Source organism: Trachemys scripta, chromosome 8 (genome assembly GCF_013100865.1).
Source record: "Trachemys scripta elegans isolate TJP31775 chromosome 8, CAS_Tse_1.0, whole genome shotgun sequence".
NCBI classification, from domain to species: domain Eukaryota; kingdom Metazoa; phylum Chordata; order Testudines; family Emydidae; genus Trachemys; species Trachemys scripta.
In genome coordinates this window covers 16,044,367-16,068,797 of record NC_048305.1, presented here as the reverse complement: position 1 = coordinate 16,068,797, position 24,431 = coordinate 16,044,367, and the positions used below count along the sequence as shown (strand labels likewise).

The 24,431-nt window shown below is 40.6% G+C and overlaps 1 protein-coding gene across 2 annotated transcripts in view; it reads right to left on the bottom strand.

Moving 5' to 3' along the window:
- Window positions 1-24,431, bottom strand: part of ARHGAP26 (Rho GTPase activating protein 26) — a 304,706-nt gene that overhangs the window by 19,497 nt on the left and 260,778 nt on the right. The gene's annotated exons all lie outside the window — the stretch shown is intronic.

Below are 24,431 nucleotides of genomic sequence, written 5' to 3'. Positions count from 1 at the left end.
AGAAAATTAATAAGGAAAAACCTCCAATAAATATGCCCCAAATCAGGTAACTTAGGTACCTACTACGAAAAAAGAAAGACCCTTCACTCCAATATTGACAAGCCCACAACAGAACACCTATTCCACATGCTCTCTGTGACTAACTCAGCTTGCTGACATGGACTCTTTCTCTGTTCTGAGAACAAACGAAAACCAATTTTTAAGTATAACTTATTTTGTGAAATCAGCAAAAGGCTATTGAGGAAAGCATCAATGCCCTATCTAATGGGATTTCTGCCAACGCAGGTAGAGGACCTATTATTCAAGTCGGCAGCTAAACACAACTGGTCTATAGCTGTCAAACTTATAAATGATCAGGAGCCTCTGTTGGGACTCCAGCATGAACCAATCTATCACGATGCAAATGGTTTGCGGGTGATGTAAATGGTTGATATGCATGTAATAGAGTCTGCTCATTATTTTTGCAGTGCTTGCTTTGATTTTTTTCCTCCTCTACTGTAACCTTTCCACTGCCTTTTTAATTGGCTTGTTTTAAACTTCACTCTTTTTCCTCCTCTGTATAAGAGTAATCAACTCAGCTAGCTCTGGAATTTATTAGATACCGATTCAGTACTTTTCCTTGAAGTATTAGCGCCATAACACAGAATAAAGTGGAACCACCTTATAGCAAATTCTGAAAAAGAGAAAAACTCTTCTTATAGAGAAGTGGAGTAAAACTTCCTTAACTGTTTCAGTGCCTTTCAGGGGATCTAAGTATAATTGTAACAACTGCACTAAAAGAATGTGCTCCACTTGAAGTCTCAATCTTCTAGCCTTCCAGTGTGTTTGGTGTCTGAACCGTATTGTCTGTCTAATTTAGATTGTAATCCATGTTTTGTACAACACTGAACATGCTAACGGCCCTCAACAAGCAGTATATAAAAATGCCAAGTTGGGTTACTTTGTAAAGATTGGTTTTATGCTTCAGTCCCCAGTGAGGAATCAAATTCCTTGTTCCATTTGTCCTTGATACGCAGTGGGGGCTGCAAACTAGAGATCATGCAGCCACTGACCTATGGGCAGCCACCAGTATTGTAGACAAATACAGTACTTAAAGGGAAGTGGAGTACAGGATTCGATGCTAAAATAACATGGCTGATGAGTCTTAAGAGATTAAATTTGTGTTTGAGAAAATGGCAAAATGGATCTGTCTCTTATGTTAAGAGACTCCCAGAGGTTGTTACTAAGCCAGCTCCCCCCTACTTTGGGTTGCTATACCAAGGGGCACTGGATGAAGTTAGTAAGTTGTTCTGTTCTTTTGAGAATGGCTCAAAGGAGCTGGAAATCAATCCCTTTTGAGCAGTTAAGAATGGTGGTTTGGACAACAGAAAAGAGTATAGTCAGGTCCTTCTCAAATGCCAGGCCATGCGTATACCGCATTCTAGGAAACAGCATGGGCACATGAAACCTGTCTTCTGGCTCCTTCTAACCAAGGTTTCCTAACATTACTACATGAATCGCGTTAGGGGCAACATCTGTGTTTTTTAAACATCACAATAAAAAGGTTTTTAAAAAAAGAACAAAGACAAGGAAAAATCTTCTGAAAACAATGACCTTATGCTAGACTCCAGCTCATGATTTCTGTTTCTTATCATAGGACTTGGACTGGCCCAAACTCTGGAATATTTTGTTAGAGTGAGAGAGAGAAGTCAATAGGATGGACAATATTCTTATTCAGTTTCAGGTTATGTTTCAAATGCCAACCTCCTATCACAAACAAATCAGCAGTTTCGGCGATAGGTTAAAGGATACTGTTGAGTAATTTTTGGTACCTTTTCTTTCCTTTGCTTGAATTACCCTTTTAATAGCTTGAAAAAATTTAACTCCCTGCAGGTCATGCTCTTCCCCCACTTGTACAGCCCTCATTCTTCCCACCAGAGTTATGGACAAGCCAGTATCCCCTGTCAACGTTCTGAGGTTCTTATGGTTTCTCACACTCTTAACTCTACATTCTAAAACCCTCAACATTCTAAAACAGTCTCTCCAAAACTCAAGTCCACGCTAGTCTAAATGATGAGAGAATGTGATACAAATCAGGGTTTCGTGCATCCCCTTTTATTTGTACTTGAAATGAACATGACTCCATTTTCCTTGTGTCCAATTCCATGCAAATCTCATCTGTCCCACGTTGGCGTTATCACCATCGGGCGAGATAAAAGTGTGTTAAAAGAGTTGGTGGATTCAGTCCACTTTCTGGTGAGAAAGTGGCTGCACTACAAAAATCATCATTACAGTCGGCACCAAGAGGACATTGTCTACCACGTTTTAAAAAAGATCAAATTTTCAGCCTAAACTACTTGATGTCCATGCCCATTCAGGAGTAAACGCTTCCTTGCCTTATTCACATGAATAGCAGTCCCACTGAAGTCAATAGGAGCAAACAATCTCCTTACTGTTATTACTTAAGAAAGTCATATTTAGAGAGAGATAAGTAAGTACAGTAGCACATTAGAATTTCCTTAGGAATACTATATGAAAAAGGACCCATAGAATGATTTTATACAGGCTTCTATCAGAAATCCCTAACATAGTTCTTTGATAGATATCAGGTTTTAAAAAAAATGATTTGTTTTTATTTGATATTTAGCTAAAAATTGGTCATTCCTTTATAAAAATGACAAATTGTCTCCAGACCTTTGTTTATTTATCTATTTTAGCAAAACCTCTTAGGTTACTTGAATTTATTATTTATTGAATATATTCTATGTTTAAACAAAGGATGGCACTGCAAAAGGGACAATTAGCCCAGATCATGCAAATTAACCATTTTTTGTTCTCTCTCTGGCAGGCATAGGATGCTAGCTATCTTGTGATGACATTATACCTTCTAGTAATGCATCAAGTTGTAGAGCACAGTAGTAGGCAAGTATGGCTTATTCAATGTGTGTATGGGCATGCTTCTGCCCTTGAATGGAAAGAAAATGCTAGATCCATTCAAATATACATGAGTTCTTCTCTCAACTGTATGAGAGACTTGAGCTCTTCCACCTCCTTTGGTGTAATGAAGAGGAGCTTGTCTTTTGGAAGCTGAAGTTCATCAGTTCTGTTCCTCATGCTAACCCTATGCAATGCTAAGGAGTTACGGAACATTACAAGTCTCTTATAGTGTCACATCATTACATGGTAAATACAATGGAAATTACATCATTATTTCATCTTTACAATAGTGGACAGGGTACATATGCTTTTAGACTTTCTACTACTACTCTACATTTACATGGCACCTTCCATGAGAGACTCTCAAAGCACTGTATAAGGAGGATGTCATACTACTGATTGGTAAACTGAAGCTTAGAGAAGTGAATTGGCTCGCTCTGGTGAGTCAGTAGCAAATGTGGGAATAGAACACTTGACTCCCAGCCTCTGCTCTGCCTCCAACCACTTCACCTGGCTGTCTTGCTACCAGACATTCTGCAGTTTCAGAATAACTTACAGGAAATCTTATATTCTACTAAAGGCATTTTATCTACCAGTGAGTCTTTAGTAGTTACAATACCCACTGAAGAGAGTTCACTGCAGGACTTGGGATATTTAGGAATGTGTAATTAAAAGCATTTCCCTCTATATGGTGTATTGGACCTATACACTGTTTTTGAGATTAAACTCATTTTGAAACAATGTAATTCTCATTAATCTTAAAGACAGCTGCGTCACCAGTATGTATTTCCACATTAGCCATTTAGTCCGCTGCACTAATGACAATATAAAATATAATCAAGTTCTCAGAAAAGAGAGTTATTTCTATTTCTATTTTTTTTTAAACTTATAGTAAGAAGCACATCTTTCAAACTAACTGTTGTCTAGGAAGCTGTTACAGTAAGCCGTTTGGGCCAGGGACTGGCTTTACTGTGGGTCTTGGATGGCACAGAAAACATTGTCGGTGCCTATCAAACCGATCAATGAAAATAATAATTAATGAAGATATGCATTATATTAAATGGAAAAATGATCCCATTTCAATTGAGTTACACAACTCTCTTCAAGTGGAGTTGCATCAGCATTGATTTTGGTTCAAGTTGACCAAACTATTCTCTGCTCAGTCTTAGAAGTCATTTTGTAAGAATCTTTACAGGAAACCTCTTCATGAAGTAGAGATTGTGTTTTTAGGATTGTAGAATGTGCCATCCTTATGTTCATGCCTACCAGCTCTGTGATCAACACACAAGTGAATGGCCTTCTCCCTATCAATATGCTTTTATTTATTTTTTCCTTTTAAAACCTACTCTAACATACTGCTTGAATACTGTCCAACTGTTCCAGTTATGCAGCCACAGAGCCTATGCTTTCCCTATGTCTCTTTGGCAAGCAAGGGTGGTTGAATAAACACACACTATTCTGGGATCTCTTTGTATCTTGGAAAGCAGTTATTTTTGTATGGACTGATTTCCTTTCTTTCTCTCTCACAGGAATCTCAGAGGAGGCGGTAGGGCTTTTGAAAATACCAATTGCTGTCTGAATTCAACTGTACAAATGTGCAAAAGTAACATTCCATCTGAAGTTATTTATTTATTTACTCTTGTGTAGGTTGCAGGCAGCACTTCCGGTTTGATGCAGAGTGGGAAATAAAACCGAAAAAAGAATAGCTAGGAACCCAAAATATCAAAAACCGGAAACAAAAATCTGACTAACAGTGGCTGAAATTAGAATCTCTAAACCAGGATATTAACTTTTCACAAATAGCTGCAGGGGAGGGAATTCCGTGAGTTGGCAGCCCAAAATATTCCACTGCTTTAGAGCTTTCCTTCTTGTTCATTACATGCCTTCTACTTGAGCAAACTTTGAAGAATGTGAATAGCAACAGTGACCTGCAACTGTGGAAATCTACGGCAAAATAACAGTATATGCACTGGTAATGGTATTTTCAAAGGAGCAAGAAGGATTTTGGCACCCATTGACTTTCAGTGAGCACTCTGTATCAAACTCCTATAAGCCCCTTTGAAAATTCCACACTGCAAGCAAAAAGGTATGATTAGAAATGAATAAAATTGTAGCAGAAGGATTTTCATCCCAAATGTCCCTTCTTTATTCCCATGTCTGTTGTACATCTTATTATCTTCCCATCCTCGTGTTTAATTGCAGCCTATACAAGTAAAAAGCCCTTGTTTTATTTCCATATTTTGATCTCATTTCCAGTTGCTGCATCTAAAGGCTCTAATCTCCACTCCCCATCCATATCCTGTCTCTCTCTTCCTCCCCATACCCTGCCAGTCTACCTACCAGTCTCTCTGACATTTACGTGACACAGCTCAAACCTTGCAGCCATTTACGGGTCTAACTAATTATTCCCAGCATGGTTTCAAGACAGATTTCACCGCTTTATTCATTTGGCTCACAGGACAACCACCAGTTCTGCTGGAGGAAGCTTTTCAAATGATTTTCTAGGGAACTCAGGATTCAAATAATTGTTTCCAGCATAAAAATATCTTACATGTGAATGGGAACAGCCTATCAATAAATGAAAATCGCCCATCAATGAATCAGCTCTATAATATACTCAGTAGCCCCATGCTGTGTTCTCTATCAATACCGGACTATATAAAAAAAAATCAATGTTATCACCAGTCCATTCCTACAAAACAAAGCTGCTATGCTTCTGGCTCTCACAATGCAACAGCCAGAGGGTAGCTGTTGTACAACTAGCTAATGCAAGGGTATTCAAACTTTGACAACCGAGGGCCACGTTATCAAATTTCCAAAGGACAAAGCTATTCTGCATAAATAACATGGACCTCAATCTAGCTGCCCTAAGATATGATACAGAGATCTAGCCTATAAAGACCATGACTCCAGCATGCAATAGTGCATCTTGATCAAGGTACATTCCACATCCATTAGGATGGAAGGTTGCTTGCATTTCAATGCCTACTCAGGCTGCACCTCCATGTTAAAAATGGCATTGCAAAATTCCTCAGCTTGCCACTGCTCAGTGAGCTGCACTTTGGTTACCCCGATCTACTGGTTTTCATTCATATGTATCAGTCATTTATGCAGGATACACGAGTTTCTCAGTTAAAACAAAAAAATGCCTTTTAAAAAATTTACTTCATATGGTACCTTAAAATGTAACAGAGGTAAAGCTAAATCCATTGCTAGGGGTTTTTACCCCACGTATTATCCAGCAGCATAGTTATTCAACAGCAAAAGAAAGCATCCATATGTGTCGAGAGTAGAAAAACCAGTAGCCCAAGGATTCTGTTATCAGCTGCCAAACAAGTCCTACCAAAATGGCTTCTTCAACAGTAGCCCTTACTACATCTATATCTCCATAAGTGTAGTCCATCTTCCCCTCCCTTTTATAACACGGCTAGCTCAGCCCTGTGTCTTCACAGTCTTTGAGATGCCTTTCACATTAGTTTGCCCTTTTATTTTTTCTGCTTGGCATATTTTCTCACACCCCAATATGATACAAGTTGCAAATGTTTCTCGGCTTTGCTAATCAGGCTTTAGCAATGCTGAGGAGTTTCATCAGCACTAAATGCATAGCAGCACAAGTATACTTGAATGATAGAGAGACTGGGCCAAATCCTACCCCCAATTGCATATCTGTAAACGTGGGAGTCATCCTCTGCTGTAAACCAAAGAAAGAAAATTTGATTTTTTTATTCGTCCATTCTATAGAAAATCACATTTCATAATATTTACAGGTCATCTTGGAAGTCTGGAATGAATGTGCTGCCATCACTAGCTTGCTTGCGCTTTCCTGTGTAGATTAGTGAAAATGCTGAGAGGCAGGATGGAAAAGTGACTAATTAGAGGGTGTGTCTTCAAATGAATAAGCATTATGGAATGGTTTTTCAATGTGGCTCTCTTCCATGGTGGGTAGGACCAGGTGGGAGGAAGTTTTCTCTTGTCTCACAATTACATCTAGTAGCAGTGGTGACACAAGGTATCTATTATCTACACCACTAAACAACACTGTAGCTCACCAACCAATCACTGCTGTTACAGGATGGTATTAAGACTAAATAGGGTCCAGACTCATCAAACCTTCAGACCTCTCTTCATACCTGTGCAATATGCATACACACGCACTCAAAAGAGGTGCAGAGGGAGACTCTTACTCCCCAAATCAAACCGCTCCTTATGGACACTCTGACCTCACCCCACCCCCACCAGATGGACTAATTATTCAGTCAGTTAAACTAGAATAGAACTGGAGCATGCTACACTTAAGTCAACGGAGATACTCAGATGTAAGAGAGGAGAAACAGACCCTCGATTTCAGGGCTAACAGTTGTGTCTGGTTCCTTCACACCACCTAGCCTAGATCCTAAATATCCTGACTTATTCTACCCATTTTCTTTGAAGCTATATTTTCTGCTGCAGGAATAACTAGTGTCCCTGCTCCATGTCTGCCCAAAAGGCTTTCAGTGAGATTAAAAATCGAGCTAGTAGATTTTGTGTTGAACTAAACGCTTTCAAACCCCATTAAAGGTGTTAATTATTAATGGAATGGTTGTATGTGCCAGGAGAAAACCATATTGCACTTTAAGAGGGAAGGGTTCATAAATCAGGGGCCAGCATCTTATTAGCATCTTCTTTCATTAGCGGTTTCTTCTAATGCACAAGGTAACTTTCCAAGGTTTAAGAAGCATTAGTTATTAAAAAGTTTGCTCACTGGTAGGGAAAACTGGTATATCCCTCTGGGTACCTCTCCTTTTAGATGGGACATTTGCTTTGACACTCAATCCACTATCATTTTATTTCATTCAGAAACAACTAGTTTTCCAGAGTAACTTTAAAAGTTAAATCAATCAAGCAGCAACTAGGAGTCCTTGCAAAATCTCTACTATTACCCTATCGGTTATGAAAGAAACTAAAATCCTCCTTAAAGCTAAAGCTCTCATCTCAACATGATGGTCGTCTTCATGTGACCAAACTTTTCAGAGAAACACATTGTTCTGCACATACTGGGATGGATACTCTGGTCCACTGAGGCCACTTTGCAACACACAAATGGTGGAAAATGGTCTTAACATGGTTGGAGATGGCCAGTGGAGAATTCCTCCTTTGTAGAGAGACTCTCTGCTAGGGTAAAACTGGTGGAGGCAGCAAAACTGTCTCCAGTGTTAGCCATCCTCACCCTCAGGATAGCGACTGGGAGGAGAAAGCTCCATGAGATCCTCTACTTGTGTATGGTCTCTCAAGGACATCATGCCAGTAGTGTAAGACCGAACTGTTCCTTTCCAGCCCTCATTTGCACTGGGGTCTCACGGCTCAGGATGAGGGAGCCACAAACACCTCTCATTTGCCCTTTTATCTCCATTTCATCCGACAGAGCTCAGAAGCGGAGAATCAGCCCAAAAGGTCTAAATTTTCAGAGGACCGGCCTCCCCTTTCTTGGCACAAATGAACAATGGGGGTAAAATAACCTGTAAAGAAGGGGATCACAGCCTTGGAAGGAAGGAATAATTTACTGCACAGTAAGTCAAAGACATGCTGGCCTCTCATACAATTCAGTCACTCTGGACTAATGATTTCACACAACACCCTCCCCCAAGCCCACACACACCCTCTGATATGCCCCACAGAATCTAATGTTAACCTCAAAGATAAAGTACTGTTTTGCAAACATGAGCAAAGAAGGGCTATCAATATGGGTCAGGCAGCAGCAACTAAATCCCACAAGCTGCCATTACCAGCAAGAGATCCACACCCTGAAGAAAGCAAAGTTGTTTTTACATTTTTTAAAGTACTGTCTGGTAATGGACAGAATGGCTTTTCCTTTAACAAACATGCTCTAGAAGAAAATTCATTGCTTGCTTAGTAATTTTCCTCACATAGATGTAAATCTTAACACAAAACTATAAGTATTTATTTTAGATTTAAACTATGCGGGAGGCTAAGAACTTCTCCAACCAGCTTCCTTTTTGTCATGTGCAAATAGTTCATGCACAGTGCAAAGAATTAACACCTGTGCATACAGGTGACAGAATTTGAGGAGAATAATGGCGATTACCTACCTCTGTAAAGCAATGTGAGACTGATGGATGGAAAACACTAAATAAATGACTATTGTACTACTTTTCTGAATTTACAAATAAGTCTAACTTCCTTTCTGAAATAATGCAGAGTACTCATGTGGTGTTTTATATTTTCAAAGTGCTGTATAAAAATTAAATATAGGGCTGGTCGTAACAATTCTAACAAAACTATTTTCCCGTGAAAAATTGAGTTTTCAACTAAACTAATTTTTTTCACAATATATATCTGCTTTCCACAGTAAATTTTGATTTTTCATCAACAACCTGAAAACACCAGAATCTTTCTGTTACTTTGGTTTTGGATCGAAAGCATTCCTTGGTAGAAAGTTTTTTGGGGGGGGGGCGGGGGGGCGGGGAGAGGGACATTTTTCCAACCAACGATAATCAATTATCAGAATACCCCATTTCACTGAAGGGGAAAATCAAACAAAGATATTAAGGGTACACAGCAAACTGTTGTCAAACCTGGGACTGGAACTCAGAGATTCTGGCTCCAAGTCTTAGTCCATTAACAATCTGATCCACAAACCACTGAAATTAACTGGAGCCTTTCCATCAACTTCAATGGTCTTTGAATCAAGCCCCAGACCATCTAGCCTCTCTTACCATGCTATGATACTTCAAGAATGCTCTATGGGTAGAATTCATATTGCTGAAGGGGACCCATGAAAGGTCTCTCAGGCTCACTCAAGGCCTATGTTAAGAGCTTAAGCCCCTAATATAGCCTATATATCACTGAACTGGGGTGAATTTCATCCTAATTACTTTGTCCTGTGTATCAAGATTAAAATGTAATATTTTCACTTCCCTTTCACCTGCAAGTAGTTAACCACGATGAAGACTTTTTAAAAAAAAATCCCCATGACTTTACATTTTTGACACTACTGGACACTGTATTGATCTTTTCACTTCTACTTGCAAATCATCCTGTCCTCTTTAGAGTCTCTCAGTCAACCCACAGTCATGTTGGGTTAGATCTATGATATTGCGCAATAATTGTATAAGATGTGAAATAGGGCACAGTTCTATGAAAATAGACCTGAAAAATGCTTCATATCACATCAAATACAAAATTAAGGCCGTAGATACATACACATATAGTTTATCTGGTTGCAAAACACACTAAATACAAGCTAGACTGCTAGAGATTTAATCTCTGACACCTATGTATTCAGTATGAGCAATGTGACAGCAGAATGTTGTTTGGCTTGGTTATTTCATGAAGTGGGGTATCACAGGGCAAATTAATATAGGCTGGAGCATTCCCAATGCCTTTGTGCATTTCATTTAAGGAGTTTAAGCTCAGTCTTGGCTTTTGTCATTTTCTGAATCTATGTCTGTCTCTGTATTCTCATGAACCATTCTGCACAAAGCCTTAGCAACCAATGCTTATTGGGGGAAAGGTGGGGAGAGAGAGAATCCATATTGATACCGAAAGACGGATGCTACTGGAGAGCATACTGAACAAATTCATGGTTATTGAACCTTTAAAAGTGTTATGAATTACTCTACTAAAAGCCTGTCAAATCACAACATGTAAAGTGGATGGAAAACAACATTCTATTGAAAATATTTTTTAAAAAGTGGGAGAGAGGCAGAAATCGCAGCTGAGAGAGAAAAATACTTTATCTTTTTTTTTTGTTTGCTTTAATGTTTTTCCATTTCCATATGCAGTCAGCCATCTCCCTTCAGAACACCCATTTCTTATATAAGAAAATACACACACACAAAACCAGTTCCTTTCCATCCATCTTTAAACTAAAAGGCGGGGTGAGGGTGTGGGGGAGGGCTTGAGTAATGCGAAGACTGTACTTAAAAAAAAAAAAAAATCTTCCGCTGGGCCTAGTCTGCACAATTCTCAGGAACACAATTAGACTCCCAGCAAGCATGTAGTACACATCAAAAATAGCTGGCATTCGCATTACTCACCACTACTGCCACCACCACCAAGTGTTTGATGTGGGTGCAGCTGCAGATCCATTACCTGGGTAAGGAACTCAGAATACAAGAGCAGGTGACAGGGAAGGGAGCAAAGCATTAAAAAGAAAAATCAAGCAATTGGCAGTGGTTCTTATGCTACTGATAATTTCATAGCTTAGCACTCCCTTGTCAACTGTGTCTGCACATCAGCTTGTTCACAACCATAATGCAGCTGAATTGAAAGCATACGAGGGCAAATTAATTGGTGGTCAGGATCCATTACAATGATAAAAAGAACCAATGAGATTATATTACCTCCATTTTATGTTAAAGTGATGGTGTTACAGCACCAGCTAATTTATGAACTTAATTAAGCACAAGGATCTTCTTTCAGAGTGAGACAGGATGTCTTTGTGACTGAACAGTTCTATTTTCCCTCCTGCCCCTTTAGGGGAAATTGTCAGTGTTTTACTGAGAAATCAGATTCAGCTGAACAACAAGGCCGCTTGGCACAGGAAAATGGGAGGAGGAGGAGGAAGGTTTTTAGAGGGCTGAATAGAAAAAGCAACAGAACTCTTCTTGAAAGTGGTCTCAATATGAATCCAGCTCATGCGCCCAATCATCTGTCAGCTCTTTAGCTCATTCGTGACTGGCAGTTGCCAATGGCGAGCAAATATGAAGGTTTTACATGATACAGCATTTTCTGTGCCCATGTGATACAGACGGAAACTGACACCTCCTTCAGAAAATAGGTACACACTACTCAAGGAAGGACTTAAGCCAGGAGAAGTCTAGGCTAGTATTAGTTTTGAACAGCAAAGGAGGAACCAATGAATACGTGCACACAGAGCTACCTATTTCTTAACACTTTGTTTGTGATGACGATGCTTAGGTAGTAGATTTGTTTAATGTACTAGTCTTTTGCTTCTAGAGATTCCCGTTCAAACTCTGACTAAGGCCACTTTAGGAAGACTCTGCTTATGAGAAGCTCAGATCTGGAATAAGCAGAAGTGCTGCAGGTGAAGACTCAGAAGCATTCATATAGCTGGACTGGGGGCGAAGGTTTTATGGTTGCCAGGTGGCATAAAGACAAGCACTGGATGGGATCTCAGACTCCTGCACAATCAAAGCCAGAAGGAGAGAGAGAGGAAAGGAAAAGGAAAATAAAACAGAAAATGTTGGCCAGCAGAGAAAGTAAGTTTAAGATCCATGCACTTACTAATTCAAATAAACGTTCATATGGATGACAAAAGCATACGCTGTCCATAAATCGCCCTAGGGAAGGCTTTGTTATAGCATTCCTGCTTCCTAGTCCTACATCAGTTTCCCCACAATGCCCTTAGTGTATTTTTAATATGATTTTATTTAAAAGTAAAATTTCCATTAGCCAGTGTTTTGACAATATGTGCCTCAGTCAGTCTCTCTGAAGCAGGCACTGGTATGCAGTCATCTCCATCCTGATTACATGAATTACGAAAGGAATGGATGTGAGGTCTATATATTTTCTTCCTTAGGCTTTTACGGAAGCCGCCTTTTTAAGTATATAGTCAAGTTTAAGGCACTCCTTTTAATCATCACTAGGGCCAAGTTCTATGGCGTTTAATTTAGTTTGCATGGAGCACCCTGAAATGTTTCTAGAGTAGACCTTGCAAATAGTATGGTGCTGTGTGAGTAGATAGTACTGAAATGTCTAGTGAGAGGCAAACGTGAAAAGTCATAGGCAGCAGAAGTAGACTTGGAAGTAATTGCAAAAATACTGAAAACTGTCAATGATGTGAAGACAGTATCTGTGCATCAGATTGGCTGGGGGCCCGCAAGCCTAATATGGGCAGTAGTGTTTGAAGGGAGGTGTTCACAGTCAATGCTCCATTTATTCCCACTGTGAAAGGAAAAGGAACTTCTGTCATATTAACAAAAAGGGACTCTTAACCTGACATGTCAGCCTTGGTCTCACTAGGTGGATGTTCTGAGAATCTTCTGGAATTTGACTTGTAGTTCACATGGAATTAGCTGCAGAACCAGTCTCTCTCTCTGCCTGGCAAAAAGAGGGACGTTCCTTATTAGAACGCCTGGCTTAGTGTTGAAATTTAATCTGTGGGGGAAGAAGGGGGGGGGGATTTTAAATCAAGCGTGAACCTTAAAAATGAAAGAACGCTAAAGCTTTAATATGTTTTTGTGCCAAAATCAAGGGGATGGGAAAAGTCCACACAGCAGAAAAACAGATATACCACCCATGTGCCAGACTTTTCATTCTGTGGACCCAAAGCGGCAACCCACTGCACACACTGTCGCATAAAGCTGGCATCCTTTCCAGATACTGGGTATTTCCTTTTGACCAAACAGCCTTAAATATCTCTCTCCTCAAATGAAGGTTTGTAATTTCCCTTTGCCCTCCCAAAACAAGACCCTTGGTTTTGTGGCCTAAAAGCATCTCTCGTTTTCACGTCTTAAAATACCTACAGTAGCATAAAAAAGCAACAGAAACACCTCCAGGATTATTTAAACAGGGTATAGGATAGGATTATATAAAATACATATTGAAATAAAAACCTGTTGCTACCACTGTCTGAGCCTCAAAACTACATGTCTACAAAACCTACTAAGTGTGCTGCTTCTGTTTTTCAGGAAATGGATTTAAAGATGTTTGCCAGCCCCTTGGATCATTAGCGTTAATGGGATTTGCTACCTGTGGGAACAACCTGGGATTCCTGAGTTAAAATGGGTTTAAAAAAAACAAAACAAAACAAAACAGAAACACACACACTTATAATAAATAGTCTTTTCTGGAAAAAGGAAAAATAATAATACTTCTAATATTTGTGTCATTTAGAATGATCTCAACAAGAGACTGGGCACATCTAGCCTTTTTTCTTAAGAAAGAAAACTCAGGCATTTCTGGGTCTGTTTGTAAAATATGCAGCATCATTCTTCCCTCTGAATCCAAAGCCAAGACCTGCCTTGCTTTACCTCTGCTCTAAATCATGAAATGCAGCTAAATCAGAAATTTTTACACTGAAATCGATGGATTACAATAGAATTAGACACATGCTAAAGAAGCGGCCACTATGTACTTATTTACAGATACAGCCTAGAGGCTCAGTGTACTGGCTTTATTCTTTGTCTTTCTGTTTGGGAAACCCACATACAGCATTGCAGGAAGCAATCAAATGAGGCCTTCCCTTGTCTACTGCTCTAGGTAATCCTGCATTGACTCTGAGCTCTCTGTTTATAAGCAATGGATCTGAAATATGCATATGATTGGTTCTCTACAGCCAATACATTTTTTTGTTCTGACTATGAAAACTGAGATTTCCTTTCCACTGTGGTTCATCCACTCCTACATTTAGAATCTAGTGCCTCTCTTTATCAAAAGCAAAACTCCCCACTCCCACATACAAATCAAAAGAAGACATTCATTTTAAAATCTCTAGTAATGTTTTGACGTTTGCTGGCGATTCAAATGGCAAGAAGGAACAATGCATGTTCATAACTTAACACAAAATCCACATAGCTAGAATGGATGCATCGAGTTGTAGACTTTTCCTTCCATAAATGCATGGCATCAGGAGATACCTTTAACCTGAGCTACAGAATACCCAGGTTCAATTCCTGCTCTGGTGAAATTTATATCGGTTCTTTACTGATTTTATATCCTTTCACACTCCTGACTGATAAAGATTTTGCCAACAAAAGTGCTAGTGTAGACAAAATCTAGAAGTGGCCGTCGCTAAGCAGGATGGCCTCTTGGCAAGTGAGGCATTTGAACCTTGGAAAGCCGGCCACGGCCTTCCAAGGAACGTAAGCCTCCCTGGAGGGAGGGAGAGGAGCAAAACTAATCCTCTCATTAAGGCTAAATCTAACTAACTATAATCTAACCAAGCCATCACTTGCTATAGAAGAATTACTACATCAGTGTAATATTCTCTCCATGATAAAAAATGTCAGTCAAGTACAAACAAAACTTTAAAAAAAATTAGGGCTCTCTTCCAACAGTGGGGTTTAAAAAGAATTCCCGCTGCTCTCTATTTCTTGAACACATAAACGGTGATCAAAGGATAGATGACCAAATGATACATCATTTTGCTCTTTGCTGCACCACAGGACACAACTTGGGACTAGGCAATAGTTCGTGAATCTGGACTGTACTAGGGTCTTGTCTTTTTGAACAGAAAAACAGATTATGCTTTCCTAGGCTTCATGATCTGTAATAAGAGATATTATTGTCTCCTTTCAAATGAAAATTTAGGCTGAATATCAAGAAAAATCTGCTAACATTGGTTTCCCAAGGATAGCAGTACTTGATATATATGAAACTTGACTAGACAAAGTTCTGGAGAATATACTGCAAGGAAACATTCCTGAATTGGCAGCGGCATGGACTAACAGATCTCCATTTTTACAAAAATATCATGACAACTGTTACCAATGAGCAAAAGAGAATATTGGATCCTGGGTAAATTTCTCACAGAATTCATCTCCCAAGACGGGCAGAAGAGCACAGGTATCTAGAGGGGATATTTACTTCTGGAAGAAGGAAGGCAGATGAGTGTTTACATATTAACGGTGCAAATGAAAAGCAAACTAAAACGTGAAAGCACACGTGGATAAACAAATGGGATTTTCTCTGACACATTATTTCTTTACTGATTTTATATCCTTATAAATGACAACGAAACCATTAAACACTGATAAATTCTCCATTCCCCATTTTAAAATATACATGCAGACAGCCATTATTATTCTGACTAATTCATGATTCCACCACTAAATATTTTTTACAGCTAAACAAATTAGTTATCCTTTTAAGAACTTCTTTCATTTCTTTTTAACTGCACAGCCTTGTAGTTTGTATGCAATATTAAAAAAACAACAACAAAAAACCCCACATGATCTTGCTGTAAAAAAGCTGTGTTCTCCTTAAAGAGGGTCCCCATTGTTTTAACCTGATACACAGATTTTTTTTTTTCCATTTTAAAAACCTAATTTCTCCTCAGGGTTAAATCAGCCCAATCCATCCATCTAAAATGGGATTGTACTGGCATACTTAAAAGGAGAATTCAGCACAGTCACCAGCAAGTCAGTTTTGCACTTAGTTATGCTGCTTGGTAAATAGGGAAGGGATTCTTTAAAAATTGCTCTATTTTCTGTGGGTTTGGCTTAGCAATTCTTTCAAGATATGCTGCTGAATGCAGGGAAATAAAGAGGAGCACAAAGACATTTAGTTGGCCTCATTTTGGCTCAATTTAAAATGTTCACCCCTCTACAGATCCAGCTGGCAGTTCCCTATCTCCTTCAGAGACATCCTTCATCAAATGGGAGAAGTTGATAATTGACCCAAAATGTTCTTCCATCTGATTTGCCTGTGGCCAGTTAAAGTCCAGTAATGGCTTATCCTGCCCCCCCCCCCCACGCTTATTCAACAATCTGTATTTCAGTTCAGAGACATCTGCTCACTTTAGTGACTAGAGACAAATTCTGACTTCCAACCTGAGTGTACAAATGTTTTTTGCACATATTGGAGAGTAGAATTTGGTTCTAAAATTATTTGTTTTGTTGCTAAACACTTTTAAAATCCTGTTAACCCTGTACAACAGAGGTGGGGAACCTATGGTCTGCGGGCCAGATTCAGCTCGCTGTTTCATTTAATCTGGCCCGCAGCAAGTCTCCATGCCACAGGCCGGAAGCCTCACGCCTCAGTGTCCCCCTCCCCCCGCAGGGCTGGAGCTGCGAGCACTGGCTCGCCCCACTGTGGGGTGAAGCTGGGGATGCCAGGCCGTTAAAAGTCTGGTCAGCTCCGCGCAGCTCCTGGAAGCGACTGGCAGGTCCCTGTGGCCCCTAGGAGCAGGGGTGATCAGGGAAGGTCTGCGCGCTGCCCCCGCCCCCAGTGCCAGCTATGCAGCTCTCATTGGCTGGACATGGTGGCCGCTTCTGGGAGCAATGCAAAGCCAGGGCAGGCAGGGAGCCTGCCTTAGCCCCGCCGACTGGGACCTGCCTGAGGAAAGCGCCGCACCCCGAACCTCCTTCTTCACCTCCAGCCCCCTGCCCCAGCCCTGAGCCCGTTCCCGCACTCCAAACCCCTTTGCTCCAGCCCAAAGCCCCCTCCTGCACCTCAAACGCCTCATCCCCAGCCCCACCCCAGAGCCCGTACCCCCAGCCGGAGCCCTCACCCCCTCCTGCACCCCAACCCCCCACCCCCCCGCCTGAAGCCACCTCCTGCACTCCTTATTTCTGGCCCCACGCCAGAGCCTAGGGGAAGCATCAAGCCTCCACACACACACCCTGTGGGCTGTGCGCGCCTGATAGAAAAAAGGTTCCCCCACCTCTGCTGTAGAGCCTTATAATTATATGAGAACAATCTGGAATTTATTTCTTCTCTTGCACTAACAGAAGGTTAATTGAATTCTAGCTGTATTACTGGTGATGATGCATGAGTTAGAAAGTACACAGCTTGATTCCGAGATCCCATGTTAAATCTGTGACACTAGCACATAGAAAATCAATTTACTTTTCTAAACTGAGCAATTTCTATCTGTAGGTCAGAAATATAAATATGGAATCTTATGTTGCTATTTTTAGAGTCACTATTTGGGGGATAGCAACAATTTAAGCACCAGATCAGGTCAGTCTGAAACATGCATCCCAAATATAAAGCTACTTTGGGATTAACATAAAGATCATTTGTGGGAGCTAAACAGAGGATGACTCAGGTGGGGAACGGTGAGAGGGAGAGATGGGAAGCTGTATCAGGTTTAGATATTGTTCTTAACTATTTATATTGTGGTAGCTCCCAGGATCCCCATGAAACTTGGGGCCACACACTACCGGGTTCTGTACAAACATATAAAGAAGCAAGTTCTGTCCTGGACATTTTACAATCTAAGGTAAAATAAAATGGTCAGCCCCCTACTTAGAATTGGCTCATGTGGACTATTGTGCTCCAAGTCAAGATCGCATGTCTCACACCAGTAAGAGTTCCTGCTCTGAGTTGGCAATGTTCAGTACTTGCTCTATAACTCTTCAGCAGCTGTATATTGTGAAAGAACCAGAACCCATACTCAGCTATTCACAGAACTATAATTCAGTTCTAAGGTCCCACAGACTTTATGACCCTGCTTGTATAACACAGCCTCAAGAGTCAGTTGGGCTCTATATCTTCTTATTTATAACACTCACTGGATGACTTTGCTTTCCCACTTCCTGCACAATGCAGAAGTGGTCAGTTGTGAAGGATTTCTCTTTTTGAGAAGTCAGAAACATGGTATTACCTTGTAACTACAATAGTTAAATATTAACCTCAGTCACTCATATTTTAAAGGTCTGAAGGTACATAATGAAAAATGCAATACTAATGAGAGCCCCTCTCCCCCTGACAACATTCATAGTTCTAAAGTGAGGTTATCCATCTAAAATTACTGATGGAAGTAATAACTTTAACTGCAATGGTCTACTTTCCTTGTGTGAAATTAAATACCAACAAGCAGTCCTCATTTCAGCCCCTCCTGCAGAATTATGCATGCAAAGGAAGTATTTGCTTTTCCAGTGTAAATAAAGTATAGTAGGGATTGAAGTCCATTGATTAGGGCAAGGGGTTTAGAGTAAGGATTACCGGATTATCTTCCAAGCTCTGCAGCTGACTAATGTGGCAAATCACGGAAGCTTCCCTGCCTCAGTTTGCCCATCTGTAGAACGGATATAATACCGCAAGGATTTTGTGAAACTTAACTAATGCCTCCAAATCTTTGAGACTCTTGGATAAAAGTGCTGCACAACCACAAAGTATTATTAAAATATTACACAGATAATGCAGATGTGCTTCTGCTTGAAGGGGATTGATATTGTGTGGGCACCAATAGGCTCTGCTTTGATGGGGCTGCAGAGGTTTTCAAACCACATTAAAATCAGCCCCTAACAAGGGCTGAAAGAAATATAATAGCACAATGATGTGATGCATTTTCACAATGAAACAAGGGCAATAAACTCTTAAAGATGACTCTACCAGTATGTAGATAGTCCCAGATGATAAAATTCATGACGGGCAGTTTTCTGGGCTAAAAGGCACAGAGAGACAGGTGATTGTTCTACCATTTTACAGAATTGCTAGCATAGAACTAGATTTACATTTTATTCCCACAGTATATTTTTGTGGAAGACTGTGTATCCTGGTTTGTAAGGTGAAAACATCAACAGGACATCAACTTTTATCTTCCCATAATGACAGTGCTATCATCTTCCTTGTGCTACTATCTTTCAGACCCCAGACCACAAATGGAAGAGGGTGCTTTTCCATTAACAGCAGAAAGAAGTTTTGACTATATTTCGGTCACCTTCTTATATGACTTTACAATATAGTTTGTGCTATCCCTTCTATTTCTTAACTATATGCTGCACCAGCTGTTGAGTAAAGCTGAAATCAAGATCATGGTAAAAATTTTAAATGAGGGTATGTCTACACTGCAAAGAAAAACCTGCGGTGCCACATCTTAGAGCCCAGGTCAACTGACTTGGGCTTGCAGTGCTAGGGACGCAGAGCTAGTAGATCCCCAGTTCACTACCTGGTTTTTATTTATCCTTTCATTTAAATTAAACTGAATCAACTTATGAGCACATTAGCCAAAGTTATTTCCTACTACCAGCTCTTCTACGATATCCCCACTACTTACTAAAACCAAATCTAAAATGGCATTATTTCTTGTTGGTTCACTGACAATTTGATGAAGAAAACTGAGTAGTAACATTTATTCTCCAATCTCTATCCGGTAAGCTGAAGTCTCCCATTATGACACCATTTCCAACAGCATTTCTTTCTCTAACAATATTAAAGCGACCACTATCCATATCCAAGTCCAACCCTGGGGATCTATAGCAGACCCTTAACACTAGCCTAATCGAATCTCTTTTTACAATCTTTCCCCAAAGCAATTTTGACCCACATTCTGTTTTGTCCATACGATCACTTTTTGTTTTTTTAGTGTTTACTGCTTTATTGATGTACAGTGCTGCCCCCCCAACCTTTACCTTTATTCCCATCTCTCCAAGCATACCCTCCAACACCTATATTCCAGTCATGCGTGCTATCCCACAATGTTTCTCTAATTCCTATAATATCTGGTTTGACCTCCTGTACCACTAGTTCCAGTTCCTCCATTTTATTGCATTTGTTTACAAACATTTCAGGGTTGGGGTTTTTTGGGGGGAGGGGCGGGGGGAGGAAGGGGAGGAGGGGAGCCTCACCTAGTTTTCTAGCACCAAGACTAATGGTTTTGCAGGCCAAATTCTGCTATAATTTACTCCCCTCTAACCTCATTTCCTATAGTAGGAGGACATCTCTAACAGAAGGCAGAATGTGGCCCCTCAATAATTCTGCTGATGTGGAAGACAGAAAAGAGTTCATGTCTCTCCTGGTAATGCTGACTCTAACGATTATTGCTACAGAAGAGCAGACTCTGAACAAGCACAGGGAGTAGAGCTGTTGAAGAGGGTGGGGTCATTTTTACATAGTCACTTTTCAGAGTGGAAAAAGTGACTTGCATTCTGGAAGGAACTTTGCTAACTAGCAGTATTCAAAAATCTATTTGGATTTCCTGTAGGGGCTTTTGTTTTTGTTTTGTTTTTTCTTATAATTATGTGCATTACATTTGCAAATTATTATATTTAAAAAAAAAAGTTTCTTCCAAAAATATCTTATCAACATGCTTGGTAAATTTGTGGTGGTGCAGTCACTTGTTTGTAAGTAGGCTGTAATGTCACAACACAGGACTCTACACGACTTCACAACAGGGTAACTTCATTGGAGAAACTGGTTGCAAGGGAGAAAGACGGTCTTCAAAAAATGCATCTCTTGCCACAGCGGAAATTGAGTCTGCAGGACATTCACCTCCAGGCATAATTCCTCCTTTCAGATTAATACGCATGACAACTCCAAACAGGAATATGCTTCCAGGTTTGGCTTCCCTCCACTGATAGCCAGAAAATATTCTGGTAACCCCACAGAAGAAATAAGGATGAAAAACAGGAAGACAAAGTATGTCTTAATCTCCCAGAATACACTATGATGCTGGTTATGGGAAAACAAAAGGAACAGTATTTTAAAATCCAGTTCCCCTTCCTCCTCAATCCTCTTAAATTGCTAATGGTTTCTATTTCCCAGCCACTATGTCCCAGCCATAGGGAACAATCAGTTGACAGAGCCTATTCTGAGAATATTGTAGTGATGGGATCTTTAATTGTGAAGAAGGGCAGAGCAGAAAAGCCTGTGTGATTTGTTAATGGGGATGCTTTTGTGGAGAATTATTCTGGCCATGTCAACCAACAGAACATGAGGGTATCCCCATCTTCAGATTAATGTAATTAAACTCTCTCATGACTAGTATTTAACCCTTGACCTGCTGCTCTTTTCTCCCTATTTCCACTGAGGAGAAAAAATGACCATACTTGGCCATTACAATGACGAAGAACAATTTTTCCCCCATGTGTCAGAATCCCAAGGGCAGAGAAGGAGGTGAATCTGGGGCTGAGGAGTGGTCACATCACCCTCACGATGTGGGGTGAGAGGGGGGAATCCTATAGAAGGCTGTAGCCAACTTGCTACTTATGGGACTCTGAGCTACTAAATATCTTACAGGAAATCTAAGAGGGGTCTGAATTATAATGTGTGCCACAAATAGCAAAAGTGACTGCTCAGTGGATAACTAATGCCATGCATGATGCCATGGCAGGAACTGAGCATGATGCCAAGACAGCCCTGAGAAGAAGTTAACAGAGCACATAGCCCAGATGACAACCTCCTTTGTACCTTTACTAGGGTTGCAACTGTTGTGGTACAAAGCTGTGGCCTTACATGACGGCAATGTGAAGGTCTTGTTATGACATCTCCCTACAACGGGGACAATTCGGGGAACTGTTTTAATGCCCTAGCCAGTATTATCAGCCAAGATTGGAGGCAGCCCAAGCTGTTTTATTCTACATTTATTTTAGGGCAGAACAGAGAAGATAAAACTTTAGCAGAATGAAAGGCCAACCTGGAATGGCTTCCACATGTACTCACTCATCTCCACTTATTCTTCAATTCATTGTAAAGCTCAGTTAGTTAATGTGATTTTTGCACTCACATCCAATGGCCGGGATTTTCCCAACACCACTGTCAGTGAGAGACTGGCAAGAAAGGGTTATTAAAACAACCTCTCTATACTAAAACGGCAAGTAGTGCTCATTTTATTGGATTGTTTTTTTCCTGGAAGGGTGAGGATGTTAATAGGAGTGAGTGAGTGCAGTCATTTTATGTGTGCGCTCTGACTGTGAGGTTGCTAGGACAACTTCTAATTATTATTGAATTACTTGGGCAAAGTAACATAGATCCATTAAGTACAGGAGTTAAGGCTGCCTCTGGGTTTTCTTAGCCTACACACTGCCTTAAATAATAAATAGCACTTTTTAGGGGGACTGGATGGCTAGGGGCTTGGCCCTGTGAAGCCTGTCTCCTTCTAGGCCACTGGCATAGATCCACCTTACACTGATTGACAGAGTAATTAGCGAACGCTGGCTGTTCAATGTCTTGCACCGTGTAAACTGAATGGATCTTGGTCCGCTTCATAGCGGACAGGTGGGCACATCACACAAAAAATACCCTACAGCGGTCTCCCTTGTCCTTTACTGATGGAGAAATAAGCTACCATCTAAGGCCCAGAATTGGTCTCTTTAGTTTGAAGGTCATTGACATAGACAGGATGCACAAGACTAGCACAGAGGGAACTTCAACGCCCTAGGGATGCCAGTAAAAAAATGTTTAAAAAAATCACTATTATGTGGGTTCTTTGTAAAGTGAAAATAAAAGGCAAATAAAAGGCAAGTTCTTATTTAAGTTTTTGGGAGCGATGGTGTATATTTCATGCTTCAGTGACAGTGATTTTTCTTCTAGCATTCGGAGGTACTTCTTTAGCTGGGTAAGAGGTTTTAAGTTGCAGTGAGTGCTGGAGCTAGTTTGAACAGAATGGCCAACTGTGGAAGCAGGTGATAAACATTTGAGTGATGTGGAAAGGTGCTAAACTATAATTATATTTTACACACACACACACACACACACACACACACATATTAAAAGAATATTAAGATTACAAAGTCAGACACTCAAAAGTTAGGAAATATCAGTATTCAGGTTGCCTGTGCACCCTTAATTCAATTTGCATATGGATTATGATACAGTCTTTAATTACATGATCACATACTATTTTTTCAAAAGCACCCAGGGCTCACTCAGTCCACAGAATGGACAGTGCTCACTTACTGAGCCCAGGCATACACTAGCGGGGGGTCGGGGGTGAGGTTGGAAGAGTCGACCTAAGATATGCAACTTCAGCTACACGAATAGCGTAGCTGAAGTCAGCATATCTTAGGTCGACTTACCTGGCCGTGAGGATGGCGGCGAGTCGACCACTGCTGCTCCCCTGTCGACTCCGCTTCCGCCTCTCGTGAGCTGGAATTCTGGAGTCGACAGGGAGTGCGATCGGGGATCGATTTTATCGCGTCTACACTAGACGTGATAAATCAACCCCTGATAGATCCATCACTACCCGCCGGATCAGTGGGTAGTGAAGACCTGCCCTGAGCAGTTATTCAATGCTTTGATTTTTCCTCATTGTTCCATGTGTGACTCCACCAGCATGCCTTATTTACTGCATGATATTCAAACCCTGTTCTGAAGACAATCATTCATTTCCTCGTGGATTTTTCATGACACTCATCACTATAGGATCTGAGTGTTTCCCCAAATTTAATTTATTTATTTTCACAACACCCCTGCGAGATGGGCACGATATCTCCAATTTGCAGATGGGTAAAACTGAAGTACAGATAAATTAAGGTCAAAAGTGGCCACTAATTTTGGGTACTTAGCATCATATAGGACTTTATATGTTCAAAGCACAGCTCCAATTGGTTTCAGTTGCAGCTATGAGTGCTCAGCATTTCTTCAATACAGACACCAGGGTTTCAGGTCAGGCAGCCAGAAAATGAGGAATTCACGATTCACGAGCACCTATGAAAAGTCTGGTTTAAGCAACTTGCCCAGCATCACATAGGAACTCTGTGGCAGACGCAGCGACAGAATCCAATTCTCCATGGCAGCATTCAACTGCCTTAACCATGAGACCGTCCTTCCTCTTCCCATAATCCCTGCCTCATTCATTGCACAACTTCTAACTTTGCAACAAATAAAGTAGGGATACTACAGACAATAGTCTCCTTCGCTATACATTCCAGAGTAGGTGTATCCGGGGCACTGAATGCAGTAGGGGTCCTGGGGGAAAACATAATACATTATCATGTTCATTAAAAACTGTATCATAATGCATATACACAAGTGGACTAAATTAAGGTTGCATAGGCCAGTGGTTCTCAACCTGGTGTAGTACCCCTGGGGGTACACAGAGGTCTTCCAGGGGTACATCAACTCATCTAGATATTTGCATAGTTTTACAACAGGCTACACAGAAA